The sequence below is a fragment of the Puntigrus tetrazona genome, chromosome 23 (assembly GCF_018831695.1).
Source record: "Puntigrus tetrazona isolate hp1 chromosome 23, ASM1883169v1, whole genome shotgun sequence".
In the NCBI taxonomy this organism is placed as follows: domain Eukaryota; kingdom Metazoa; phylum Chordata; class Actinopteri; order Cypriniformes; family Cyprinidae; genus Puntigrus; species Puntigrus tetrazona.
The window spans coordinates 13,624,977-13,639,679 of record NC_056721.1 but is presented as its reverse complement, the minus strand read 5'-3'; the positions used below and the strand labels follow the sequence as shown (position 1 = coordinate 13,639,679).

At 38.1% G+C, this 14,703-nt stretch overlaps 1 protein-coding gene across 13 annotated transcripts in view; it reads right to left on the bottom strand.

Annotated features, from left to right (window-relative positions):
- agrn (agrin) overlaps window positions 1–14,703 on the bottom strand; it is a 208,220-nt gene that overhangs the window by 107,493 nt on the left and 86,024 nt on the right. The gene's annotated exons all lie outside the window — the stretch shown is intronic.

The following is a 14,703-nucleotide window of genomic DNA, read 5'->3' as shown; positions in this document are numbered from 1 at the left end:
ATTCTCCCCTACACTTGTTTAAAGAGGCCAAGAGGACTGCCTGAGGATTTATGCTAGTCCTGAAATAGATCCAACAGGAAAGGAAATATCTTGCACTGGGCTAAAATGAATGCCAGAACCATTGCGGACTTCATTGTCCACAGTTCAATAGTGCAAGTGACTTTCCCAAGAGCTCAGGCATTAGTGTAATGGCATGTGCAGACACTGGAACAGGTAACAGGCACTCTGTTTTCACCCTAATCCAGCTTGAGCAATCAAACAACCCTAGCTGGACCACTACCAAAGACACTTCACACCTGAAAGCTTTCGGCAAGCAAGTCCTTGTCCCCTTTAGAGTGCAAGGAATACTGGCAATGTCTTTAACATTTACTCTAGTTTAGAGGTTTACAGCCTTTGACAACATACAACCTACAGATTCTGACAACCTAACCAAATTCTACTGTTTTCTGCTTATATATAATGTATATATATATATATATATATATATATATATATATATATATATATATATATATATATATATATATATATATATATTTATATGTAAATAATGGCATAATTTCTAGGACATATTTAAATTTAGCACTGATGATTATTTACATAAGGTTATATTTATAATCTAACTTTAATTACTTACATAATTAATAATGTAATTAATAATTGTGACCCTGGACCACAAAACCAGTCTTATATCGCTGGCATATATATTTGAAGTAAAAGCCACAAATAAATTGTATGTGTCAAAAGTATCGGTTTTATGGCATATATTTGCTAAAATCATTAGGATATTAGGTAAATCCTAATATGTTCCAGGATTTTGTAAATTACCCACCGTAAATATATCAAGAACTGTGCAAATATTGTCCTATCATAATAAACCATATATCAATGGAGAGTTTATTTATTCAGTTTTTATACAAAGTATAAACCTCAATTTGAAAAATTAAATTGTGGTCCATGGGCACAACTGCAAAAATATTTAAAACAAGTCAAGATGAAACAATTTTAAAAACTTTAAAAAACAAAAAAAGCACATTTAAACTGATATTACATTACTCATTTAAAACAATGTGCACAAAAACAAAAGGTATTTGCATGAAGACCAAAGACTGATCCAAACGTCATTCTTTCTAAGCTACAATATGACGCACAAGCCAAATCCTTTCATTAGAAAGGGTGAGTGCCAATGAAATTATTTGTTATATTTCTTGTCACAGAGTCAATAACCATAAAATTAATAAAGAGTAGAATGAACAATGTGGTGTTCTGTCATTTGGCCTGTAAGATTCATGTACTTTTTAATTGTGATTTGTGGGATCCAAGAATGAAAAAAAAAACAGATGGTGGACCAAAAAGTTTGTGGTCCCCTAATCTAGTTCAGCACACCTGTGGTGAAGTGTTTACACCCTCTTTCTTTCTTTCACTTGATTCAGGAGTAGCAATCAGACTGAGGGCAACAAACCCAAGGCTTGACTTTCGACACAATTGGAAAGTAATTATACACAAAGATCCAATTTTCTAAATGTCCCCTCCTTTTCTTCATCTCTCACTCTCAGTTGCGTCTCTTTTCTCCTGGCCTGTATAAAAATGCTCTCTGATTTGTAGCATGTGTAGTGAAGGATGACAGATAGGATTGTGCTCTGAGTCACAAAAATCCTTGCGGATCTCTTCTCCTCATGCCCCCACCTCTCCCCAATGGCACGATGAAGTAATTATGCAAAATTAAATATATCCTTGGTTGATTAGGGTGCCACATTAAGGGAAGTTACCAGTAGGGATAATGTCGAAGCGAATTAGGTACAAAAATATCCTGCTTGTGAGCACTCCCACAAAGGCTGACTCCAGAGCAGAGATAGTAAATGGCTGTTTTAGGCAGCAAATGTCACATATTCAAGAATTTGAGGTGATCTGCATTAAGTGCACTTGAACTGAATGTATTACCCTTTTTTCATTGATTAATGAGACTAGCAGTCAGGTAAAGTGAATGGCCATTCAGCAATTGCTTGTGATAGATGCTAATGTTGAAGTAGATGAAAGCGCACTGAATGTGGAGACCTTTCAAATTTGAGCATTTTGAATGATGAATGGCTCCATGTGGCAGAAAAAGGGCTATCAGGGAAATCAGTGGTTATCTAATAAATTTGAACAATTAACTATCATTCGCCATCTTGAAAGAATATTACTTAAGCCATACCACACAAGCAAGAGTGCTGTTAAACTCACAATTTCACAGCTGCCAGCAGCTGATCATAGACATGTTGAAATGCAATGCTTACTTGTGCAGCAACTTGTGTTTTAGGCAAAACACGTCTGTGTATTTAGGTGAGGCTGAAATTAATGCTGAAAGGTCACTGATGCCCTCGTATAAAAACTCTTTATTAACAAATGGCATATTTCAAGTCTAAATAACTACATTTCCGCACAAAAAAACGTAAAACTTCATTCTAAGATTAAAACATTAATATTCTAGGTTTGGCCAATATCTTCTAAATTGACATTGAACCATGTACAGTGAAACATCATAATGGACTGTGACAAGCATCTAATCTTGTAAAATGTGTGGTAAGTACTGACACCCCATCGTATAGAGTACATATGATGAGAATGTACTCTATAAGAATCTTGAAAGCAAAAATAAAAGAGAGCATGCATTCAAAAGTGGTTTCAATGTCCTGCATGTTAATAGTGTTTTCCTGATGCCTAAAGTTGACACACAGTATAATTACTCAACAATATAACTGCATGAGAAAGTAGCATTGAAATACAAGTTTTTTCCCTCCCATCTCATTTTTATTCCCTTTAGGGGTTCTGTAGTGCACTTCATTTATTTTGCAAACATGGTTTTGGGATGCAGCGGATTGCAGGAGAGCTCAACATCATGATGTCTGTCAGCCACTGGCAATGGACAATGGCATTATCTATCAGCCCACCAATTTTAAAATTGTAGTAGCTTTGGGCATCCGCCTTGAAACTCATTGTGGGGAATTTTGCAAATGGAGTGATGTAAATGGGGAAGAAGTTCAGGGTCTATATATATATATATATATATATATATATATATATATATATATATATATATATATATATATATATATATATATATATATATATATATATATATATATTATTTATTTTTCTATTAAACAATTAATCACAAATAATCGCGTACAAAATAAATGTTTTATTTTGTGCATAATGTATGTGTGTGTTCAGTGTATATTTATTATGTGTATATATATAGAAAAGATATACATACATATATATATATATATATTTTGAAAATATATATGTATTATGTATTATTATGTATTATATATATATATATATATATATATATATATATATATATATATATATATATATATATATATATATAGACACACACACAGCAAAGAACACTTTTATACCCTATTGTACAAAACTAGGGTAAAGGTGAAAAAATGAAAGAGTGAGATACAACAGTTAATGTTATTCACAAAGCCTGAATGCAGCGTAACAGGTGTGATTTGATATAATTATCTCCTCCACCATCTCAAAGTCAGACACACAAACACAGCCTCTTTTCCTCCACAGTGAGGTCATTTTCTCCATACGTCTCTCTCTGAAGCAGATCATATTTCTCTCTCCCTCCCCCGCACTGCTGCTGGTAGCATGTTGACACTTATTAAAGCTGAACGAGGCGGCGTGTGGCTGAGTCGGGTTTGAATGGAGAGACAAGGTGATAGAAGACACACCTGTATGAGGCCCTAAGACTATGCGCAGGGCCGGAGGGCGATGCGCAGGGGCCACGAGAGGGCCAAAGCCAGACAAATAAAAGGTCAGCATGAATGTTGCATGAGCGGTTTGGTGCTGAGGTTGCCATGCCGACCGATCTGGGTCTTTCCTGGCTCCAGCTGGGCCTCATCTGTGAGCTGACTCGATGGATTGGAGACACCCGAACAGTACATGCATATTCATCCGCCTCACATTTGCGTTTATCATAAAATACAGCTCTAAACTAAAACAATTACACATACTTTTGCCAACAGCAGGTGGGAGCGAGTTAAATTAGCGAGCGAGCGCCGGTGTGTGAAGTCAAATGACTTCGAAAACGTAATGAAATCGCGTCTGCTAGGTAGCGCTCATGCTGAGTATGCAAGCATGCATTGTATTTGATCCACAGACATCGTCTAAGGTCGTCTGCTGCAACATAATTGCATTTTCTGGCATTAGCTAAAAAACGCTACTCATTCTGTTGTTAAAGGCTAAGCACATTTTGCCACTTGCATTGATCTCTTCCCACAAATCTCTTCCAGAGACCGGCTTAGACTACTGCCTCACAATGTGTCTCTGCTGTCAATGCATTGATTTGAAAGTCAATTTGGGTATTTATTACATTTTACCAATCTTAAGCTAAAATCGATAACGTAAATGCTTAATGCTCGAAACGGTAACGGCGATCGAGAGCAGTCTAGGAATACTGAGATCTCGCAGCTGAACAACACACGACGCGAGTCTCACAGCAGAAGCTGAGGAAGATGACATCCATTTGTGCTCCAGTCGATGACAGAATGCTAACAACATGCTAATGCAGTCAACAGTCCTGCACATAGTGGCATGTGAGCAAGTATGGCACAATCTGAGGTGTTTGAGAAGGGCAGTTGGAAAGCTGAGCTGTGTAGGTGTACAAAAATACATTGATAACTATAAAAATCAACTCGGAATAAGCCCTGTTTTTAAACTTGTTTACATTCAGGTTCTGGCTAAACAGTTTAAGACTTCACCTCGGATAAAAGAACACAGTTTAAGCAGTTAACACAGCCTATTAAGTATAATTGGTGTAATCCGGGACATAAACAAATAAAGCGGTCCAAAATGGATGCCATGAAGGTAGTTTCACAACAAAAACCTTTTGTCACCGTGGTTACCAGTGTAATATGGCAGCAGAAATCACCTGGGTATCTCCCGTAGGGTTATTTGAGAGGTTAATGGTGCACTTTAGAAGGAAAAAGACTGAATGAAGCAATGCTAAGAGTTCAAGACCACCTGATTACTACTGAGGTAAAAGGCTCTGCTCTCGTATGAACACTGCTGTCTATAATGTACAGCGATTCAAGAGAACTGAATGAAAATATGTGAATAGTCAGTATGTGAGCATTCATACAGTGGCTTATTTTAAGCAGAAAATGAATGGCAATCATAATTTAAATCTTTAAAATTTTGTGTGAATACAGAATGTAAAACACACTACCTGATTACTTGACGATTCATCCAAGTAGTCAACAACTGAGGCTGACTATATGCATTAATTTTATGAGCAATGCTAAATAGTTCTTTTGACGGTTAGTATGCTAAAAAATCTTACATGTCAGCTAAGGCTGCACAATTCGACAGAAGCAAAACCAAAATTGCGATATGGCTTACGATTATAAGATCACAAAAGCTGTAATTTATTAAATACACGCATTCCATGTTTAATTGTTAAATGTGGTGCTGTGTTCTTTATATGTGAGCAGCTCATTATCAGATGTTTTCAGAGTCGTTTGATTTGCAGTAAATGTTGATCCACATAATCTCAGTTTGGGTCACTCACTTGCATGTGAGATTGCAACAGACGCCGACCATGTTGTGATGAGCACCTATACGCCATCTGTTATCAACAAAAGAAATCTTTAAGGAGTTGCAGTTTTCCAACAACAAAAAAAAAAACTAAGGCACTATATTTTTTATATTAGCGTACAGTGAAATAATAGTTTACGACACAAATGAATGATTTCTAGGAACGATTAGTCATCTAGACAAACTAGAGACTATTCAGTATCAAAAACAAGTCGGTTTGCACATTCCTACACTCCATATAGGAACAGCACAGCCAAATGCTCTCAGAACAAATGAATGACATTAACTGCAGAATGCATCATCTGATTCATCTGTCACTAATTAAATGGGTAAACAGATGGAGTGTTTTCAGGAAACAGACATAAAAAGCTTTTAGAAGAAGCCGGACAATCTGAGCAGAGCTGCACTCAGGTGTGACAGCACACACACACACACACAGTAGACTTGTGAGGACTGACAAATCCCAAAATAAGTTGCAAAAAGCCGTGCTGTCAAACAAAACGACTTGTACGTTTGAACTTGCATGTTCTGATAGCATTAACGAAATGAGTTCTCATGCGGTGCTGCCTGGGGTGCAGATCTACGCTGACTCTGTATCACTCACTGTACCACCTCACCCCCCTTCCCTCTCTCAGTCAGTGCATTACATCATCTGTTAATTATTCATCCTACCTCACACACATACACACACACACACACACCCAATCAGCCTCACTGAAATCTTCCTCAACTCTGCATGTCAATAATGAATCTCAACCATCTCTAAAAATAGTCTGATAGACACAAAAAAAGCAGAAAGGCTTCCGCTGCTCATCAAACATAAAAACAGCCATTTTAAATTCCCATTTAAAGTCTTCGCCAAAACCAAAGAGGTCTAAAATAAGAAATCTGTTCTTTTCCCTTAACACAACGACTTAATAATGACGAGTGAAACGGACACGCACAGTTGACGGTTATACCCTGGTGACTGATACGATGCTGGCAGGCATTACGCCGCTTATTAAAAAGGTGGCACTTCCTGTTTTGCCGGTAGTCACCTGGGGTAGAGGAGCATATGGCGGCTCTAGCACATAATCTCTTTTTCTGGGAGGCTTCCACATGCAACACAAGCACCCCCTCCCGATGATGTCATCGAAAAGCCAGACGCCTCCGCGATGGCCGCTCCGTCTCGTATGCATGAGAGGAGATGTGTTGGCTGATGGGAAAAAGTGCAGCGAGGGGTGCCAAGAGCAACGAACACTTGACTTCAATTTCGACATTGAGCAAAGAAGCCTAAACTAAAGGTGGCACGAGCGATCCGATATAGCAGCGGGTTGTTAGGCATCGCATCAAAGACTGTTATTTCTTCTCGGACGGAGGCCTAGATCGCCAGTATCTGACAGCATGCCGCATGAATCCGGCGGGACGCTGTGTTCTGGAATTATGATTGTAAACTAGAAGGTGCAGGTGATGTGAAATAGACCTCAGATCTCCAGATCTGCTATCTCCTGCTGAGACCTGCACGGCCAATATCGCAACAGGCTGGGGCTAAACTAGCCATATCTGCTTCCACGCACTGCTTGTTTCTTTTTCAGCTGTCTGAGGGTGGCTGTTTCTCTTCTGTGTGATGGATAAGACTGCAGTGTTTCCAGGTGCTGCTGTCTGACTGGAAAATAGATCTGCACTGACCCCTCAAATTCATTTCTGAGCATCATCTGTAATCTTATAAAAATTAAAAAAAAAAGTCTGAAGGACTATGCAGCAGAGAGAGCTTTACGGGGTAACCACGAAGACAGTATAATGGATCACAGGAGCTTGAGTTGGCTGTCTCTCGTTTGTGTTCTGCTGGAGACAAAATAGAGGAAAACTTCACAAACAACAGCCATTGTGCTGAAAATTATCCATAACTGATTATGATTACTTGAGCTCTCAGATCTGCGCAATTACACCGCATAAAGGAGTATGGATTGTCGTGCGAGCTTCCAAAAAAAGACCGGCTATGCTTTATGGGTTTCTAGTCACAGAAGAATTGATGCACAAACAGTACTTTAAAAAATAGCAATAGGTGGCTCTTTAGAGAAATTCATTGAAATTCATTCTAAAATATTCAACACCTGTGTGAAATGTTACGTTCAGTGCAGTGGAAACAGCATACCTACAATTAAGCATTTCTGAAACGGTCCGCATAAAATACAGTTAAAAGTATGCTGACAAGAACCAATTTTAAAAGACCATTTTTACAAAAAAAGAATAATCTGTCATCATTCTATTTACCCTTATGTCATTTCTTGAATTATGTAGGACCTTCTAAGGATAACAAAATGATATATTACTCAGACTGTCCCAGAGGCTCTTTTTTATATAATGGAAGTGAATGGGGGCTTTTTTTGGTGCTGACAAAAATGTAATTTAATTACAATTATAATAATTTTAAATATTTATATTTTTTATTTGCACAAAATTATTTTTGAATAATTTTGTGCATATATATATATATATATATATATATATATATATATATATATATATATATATATATATATATATATATATATATAAATATAGACACAACAACCGTAAATAAAATAATAATGTATTGTAGTTCTGTAGTATAGTCTCTCACAAAGTTCTCACATAATGCTGTATCACATGGACAAGACACATAGATTTTTTTTTTTGACACAGTGACATTCTGTATGGAAAAGTGCAATGTGAACATTCTGCTTAATTTCATATGGAATGGAACACTATGACAGTAATGATAACAGAGTGAACTATCTCTATCCTTTAAATAGAAAAAGAACAGAGTTTGCAATCCAGCTAAATTTAACTTGCATTTGAAGTTTGAAGGCACTGGATTTACTTGACAGTAAGAAGTGCAATCTTCCCCAAAAAAGCCATTCTATAAACTGAGCCAAATAAAACAGAAAGTTTCTGACCACAGTGACCCTGACATCTTCCATTTTGACAACCAAACTGGAGCACTGACAGCATCTCAGAGAAAGCACAGACTGGCTGCAGGGATTTCTTGCCGCACATCCAGACGCGTTCTCACCTCAGCTGGGCCCGATCCAGAGAGTGTGCCCCTTTCCCTTCCTCAGGCATCAGCGACAGACACCTCAATCTCATCCAGCCGAGCCTACGGCAGACATTCTCAAGAAACAGCAAAGCAAAAGACAAGCTGATAGAAACTGCCATGTATGCAGCCCATCGAGAAGAAGACTGTGAGTGAGATGGTTTAGACACAGACGCAAGCAGTGCATGAAGAGAAATGCAAATGACATCTGCATGCTTTCTCATGTTGAGATAAGATGCAGCATCTGAAACGGCCCTCCTGCTGGCATCTCCCCACGATGCAAAGTGTGACTGAAATATTGATACGAATCTAATGATGAGGTTTCTATCACCGTGATGCCTAACTAGCTCTTCTCAAAAGCAGCATGAAAACGCCAGAACATTTCTTCTTATAGTACATTATGCTTTGCCATGAGTATTTTCTCGCGGCAGGGTCCTGAAGGGACCAGCCATGAGCCTTGCCTGCGGCCTCGTTGATGCATTGGAGACTCTGGGTCGGAAGGTAGTGCTGGAGCCTGGTTTGATTTCTGGGAGGGCCCCTCAGACGGGCTCATTAATTTCAGCAGCCGCAAAACCAGAATTCCTACAGTCTGAGCTGAACGTCCAGGCTGAACTAATTGAAGCAAATCAGATCCTATCATGATGGACACGGCATCAGAATGAGGCATGCTGGGAAACAGTACAGGATAACAGCTGGAAGAGATCTAGCCAGGCTCCTGCCGGGCAGAACGTCACGCTTAATGCGTTACATATGATGGGAGCATAACCTAAAGTTAGTCTTGTTACTCTAGAAAGACTTCAACGGTCTCATTTTGGCACAAGATATGCTTTTGACTGATTAAAGATGATTAACGCTTCAAGACGTGGTTAAATAATAAAACAAAAAGCATTGCTGTGTAACTTGAGCATATTTTCTTAAGTATTTTGATTATGCATTCATAATGCATCTCCCAGATCACCAAAGGGGTCTTGCACACATATTTGTTTATGCACCAGATGACTTTTCTACCCTTCTGTCTTTTTTCCAGAATCTTTTTTGCCCCAGCTCTCTTTCTGTCAGAGAGGTGTGTTAAAATCCCCTCCCAAAACGCCACCTTTCCAGCTGCCTGGCTCTTCCTTCTGTGACACATACAATCACTTTCATTATGCAAATGATCTCGATGCAGGCTTCTCCAGAGTTGCATGGCGGAGTTGCAAATGGCTGCATACAAAACAGCCTTTATTTGTCCTCTTTCAATTAAGGATTCCAAGATGTATCATTAAAAGCAAACAGGAGGGTAAAACACATCCTCCCAACAGACGTCTTTCAGCTTCTTTCCCAAAACAAAGAACAATTTGGCAATAAAAACTTATTTTATTTATTCATTTACTTTTTTTTATGTTAAAATACATTTTGAAATATACATATTCACTATCATTTGGGGGATTTTGATTTTAAAATTAATACTTTATTCTGGATCTATACATAGAAGCAAAGACTATAAAATATATATAAATAAAATATAAAATATATAATTTATATTTTAATGAATGGGCAAAAATGCAACGCTCAGTATGGCTGCTTGATCAAAGAAAACCCCACCTTCTGAGCAAAACAGCCAATTGCTAATCTTTAAATTCAGTGCGTTAGAAGTTCTGGTTGCTATGGAAACAGCCAGCATTCTGAGACCTCATTTACACTAACGCATTTTAATTTTAAAATGGGTGTTTTAGAGTAAAAACGATTCTTGTTTACACTGGCGTTTCCACTGTGTCTTGCACCTTCCAGAACCCAGCAAATAAATTATGCAGAGAATGCACGCAATAAGATTTAAACTATCAAAGAAGAATACGACTGACTTAAGTCTAGCGCGGGTTCATGCACTATCCAAAAACTCCCCTTATAATCAGTAAAGCTGCCTTAACACAGTTTTATGTAGGAACCTCTTACATACGTACATCTGCCTTTGTTGTTTATAATTAAAAAATTCACGTTAAGAGTTGAATTCAGTCAATGAGCATATTGTGCAGTGAACAAAATACTGATCTGAAAGCCTCTGATTGGGCATTGCATTCATAAGCTCAACAGATTGGTGATTGGTTATAATGCTGAACACTTTAAAAATGCATAAAAAAAAATTCATTTTCACTTTATTTGAGACGGGCGTAATGGATTTAGTTGAACAGTACATCAGCATTTGTGCCTTGCGTTGTCATAGTTTCTACAAGCAGAAATTGATGATAGAGTGGATATCACATCATTGATCTGTGACAATGACCAGGAATGAGTCATTAGTTGTTTTTTGTGAGTTGTTTTAATATAAAGCCTGTGAGAATAATACTAACAACTAACAAGCAAGGATTTTATACATAATCATATATAACAATACCAAAAACAAACGTTGTAGATGTTATAAAGAGATTCTGAAAGACTTGTTTTGAGCTGCTGTGTACTACATTTATTCAAGTGGACTGCATTCGCTCAAGTGAGAATCAAAACAAGAGTAAAAATCTCCTTTTTTCTCGCTTTTCATCTTCTAACATTGATACTGAAATCCTTACAGCACTATACGCTGCAAAATGAGCGTCTGCATGCAATATACTCTCAATGCGCTTCTTGATGGAAAGCGACGCTAGTTTACATGCACATGAACACACGCTCACACCTGCGCAGATAGCCACATCTATCACGATCACTCAAGGCGACGGCTGGCTCTCGGTTCTCGGCAGGCCATTGCCGTAAAAGAGCGAGTGTCAATAGAAATGTTGGCCTCCAGCCTCGCCGGGCTGTCTAAGCACCTTGTCATAATTGTGTGCAGTGGCGCGGAGCACACATGTCAAACAAGCCATTAAAGGGAAGTCTGGGAAACAATACAAATTAGATGAGAATGAGTTGGACTCCTTTCAGGGTATATGTGACCGGAGGCAATGGACGAGCACAAATACACACAACTTGGCCCGAACAACTGTCCAGTGCGATATCGGGTCTTGCATAACAGGGAAAAGGGACTGGTCTGCTTCCATGGGTGCAAAAGACCTTGTCTGTTTTTGTTAGAAGGTGCTCGAGAGAGAGAAGGGGAAAGATCGTGTTTTGGGGGTTTAAACAGGGAGATTTATGGTTTCCTGCACTCTTCATGCAGACCTACTCCATCATGTCAGCAGCAGTCCAGGCACAAACACTGACTGTGCTGCTCCTGCTGCCTCTGGAACATTTGAATAGAATTACAAAGCAGTTTCGCCTTACAGTTACACTAGACTGGACAGAGAAGCCGGAGAACACACAATTTAGAGGACAGTGGCCCTCCTGCTGTGAGGATATGCTTTTGTGATGACAATCAAAAAAATATTACTGTGCAAAATCTGACTGGCAAGACACATAGTGAGTCTCTTCGTGAAGAAAAGTGAGGCAACATTACAGGGCACAACATGTAACCTATTCAAATATGTACTATTTAGGGTCAGAAATAAGCTGGTTAGCATAGCAACAATGGGCCATGTTGTAACCTCTCACTCTGAGGGACAAAAAACTATTTTCCAATTCATGGTTATGCAGAAATGTCTATGCACTGCCGCCTTTTCAATTACTTGAAGTCACAAAAATTAAAAATAAAATAAAATAGTAATGATAACATTACTATATTTTTAAGTAAACATTAATGCAGAGAAATGCTTTTTGCTGCCATTAAAAACCCAAGTAAGGCCAGCGAAATAAATAAATGTGGCTCTGTCATATATTAAAGGCAACAGATGGTACCTAGATATGTACTATGGCACTGAATAATTACTATATTCAAGTGCGATGATATTTAGTAGTATGCTATTGCTGTATGTAATAAAAAACAAAACAAAACACTGTAATACTGTGATCATTTGTGCAAATAATTATATACACCAAATATTAAGCTGCAAATTATGGATTTCTGATTGTTCATACACTATAATGATATAAAATCCATAAAACAATGATAAATGGTTTGCAGGATCTGTTATATAACTCAAGTCTTGAACAATTATACTAATAGAAAGACAAGTCAAAGTCTGTGTAATAAAAACTGAAGTGTATGCGACATAATTGGTTTCATAATGAGACTAGAGAGCGTTCTAATTTTAACGGGTGCGATTAACAATTAAAAAACCGATAGGGATTGCCCCCGCATTACGGTTCCATCAAGTCTTTTCGTATTTCCTTGTAAGCCTGTCAACAACATCTGAACCCTAGATCTATGTGCCAAATGATCACATTAATCATACAACACAACCTCTCAAGGTATTCCTGCCTCACTAATGCATCTTTGAATGCTTCAGAAATAGTACTCAATGTTTCTTCATCATCCCAAATGTGTTACTGCTATGCACTGTAATTATAATAATTCAATCCAAAACTACATCAGTGGAGATCTTCCTCTCACAAAGAGTGCTTTAGCACACTGCATTCTGCCGCCGATTTGGTTCATGTTACTATTCAAGTGAGTTAAAAATAAATTTCAGGTTGATATAACTGTCTGGAGAAGGAAATTCCTATAAATAAATAACATAAATAAATAATTAATACATAATAAATGATAGGCCTATGTAACATTTTCTTTTAAATCAAGTCATTTATGATTTATGAATCGCATTTCTGAAGTATTTTTGTCCAGCCAACATGCAGAAAAAACTAAATACTCTTCTAACTTTGTATCAAGGTCTCTTAAAATATAAGCTAAGCTGAACTCTTAGGTACAATGCATGATCACATAAGGTGAAAAATGTTACGACGTGTTACTTGAAGGTTCCACCACACTGAAAATGGTCTTGAAAATGGCATGAATGTTGTTTAAAACCATATTAAACGAATACAAAGAGCACATCTCTAGGAACATTCTAAGTGTTTTTCTTTTCTTTATTGTGGACACTCTTACTTGTCATTGACCCAAATGCCAATTCGACACGAACACAAAAGACTGAGTGTATATTTTCAATCTGAAACCCAGGTAAAACCAGAGCCATGACAAAACCTCACTGATGCGAATGTCGATATGAATTGCTTTCCTCACAATTCTCTGGAACAAACCGGCCACATCTTACATGTACTTTCTTACCCTCAACGCGTAAACTTGCCATCTCTCTCCTCAAGAAATCAATAGCTTCCATTTCTGCGCTGCACACTGCTGAGTTGTGTCAAGAATATGTTAGACAGATTAATATCAAAACAAGCTTTGCCCACACCTCCCCGATTTCCTCTCCATGACAAGCTCTTCTGTTTGTTGCTTATGCAAGCAACTGCTGATTCTACAGAACTACAAAGACAGCCGTTCTCGAGAATTTCTTGCAGTTGTATTTATGTTCAGACAGCACAGAGGGCAACAAAACTTCTAGGCGTAATGTCAAACTCGAAAAACTTCGGCGAATGCTCGAGTTAGGTATAACAGTTAATCCCCAGATGAATTTATGCCACATATTTGATATCTTGATACGTGCCGTTCTCTGCAAACCCGAAAAAAAGAGGAGATGAACATGATTTTTCGGGCTCTTTTGTGTGAAATCCATGACATGAAAAGATTTAATTAAGATAAGAGACTGGTAATAATTAATTCTGCTTCCTTCTGTCAAGAACACAGCAATGGCTGAATAAATTACACAAGCCCTGCCTTTTATTTATTATCATTTTCCCCTTCCCGAAGACGCCGTTTGAGCTTTTCAAAGCTTAAGAAAGTTTGGCAGGGTCTAAAGTGAAAGTTAGTCCACAGCTCAGGCCCACATAAACATCTACATCCCACCACCTACTCGATTCAATCTGCTATTATGTTTTTTTCGCAGGTACAGCTCGGCCCCGAGGGGAAAAACTCGCTGTGACAAACGCCGAACGGAAGGCTGCATTCAGATGGAGTGTATTCATTACCACACGAGATGTGTAGGAGTGGTTTGTCTGTATCTTACCATCTCATTTCCAACATGACCCAAATTAAAGCAGGAATGCTAGGTGACCTATTGCTACAGGCGACATCTACTCATACGTAACTCACAAACTGGTCAAAAACATCTGATCAGATGGTTAAAAACTACCCGACACAATCCCGTCATTGTTTCTCT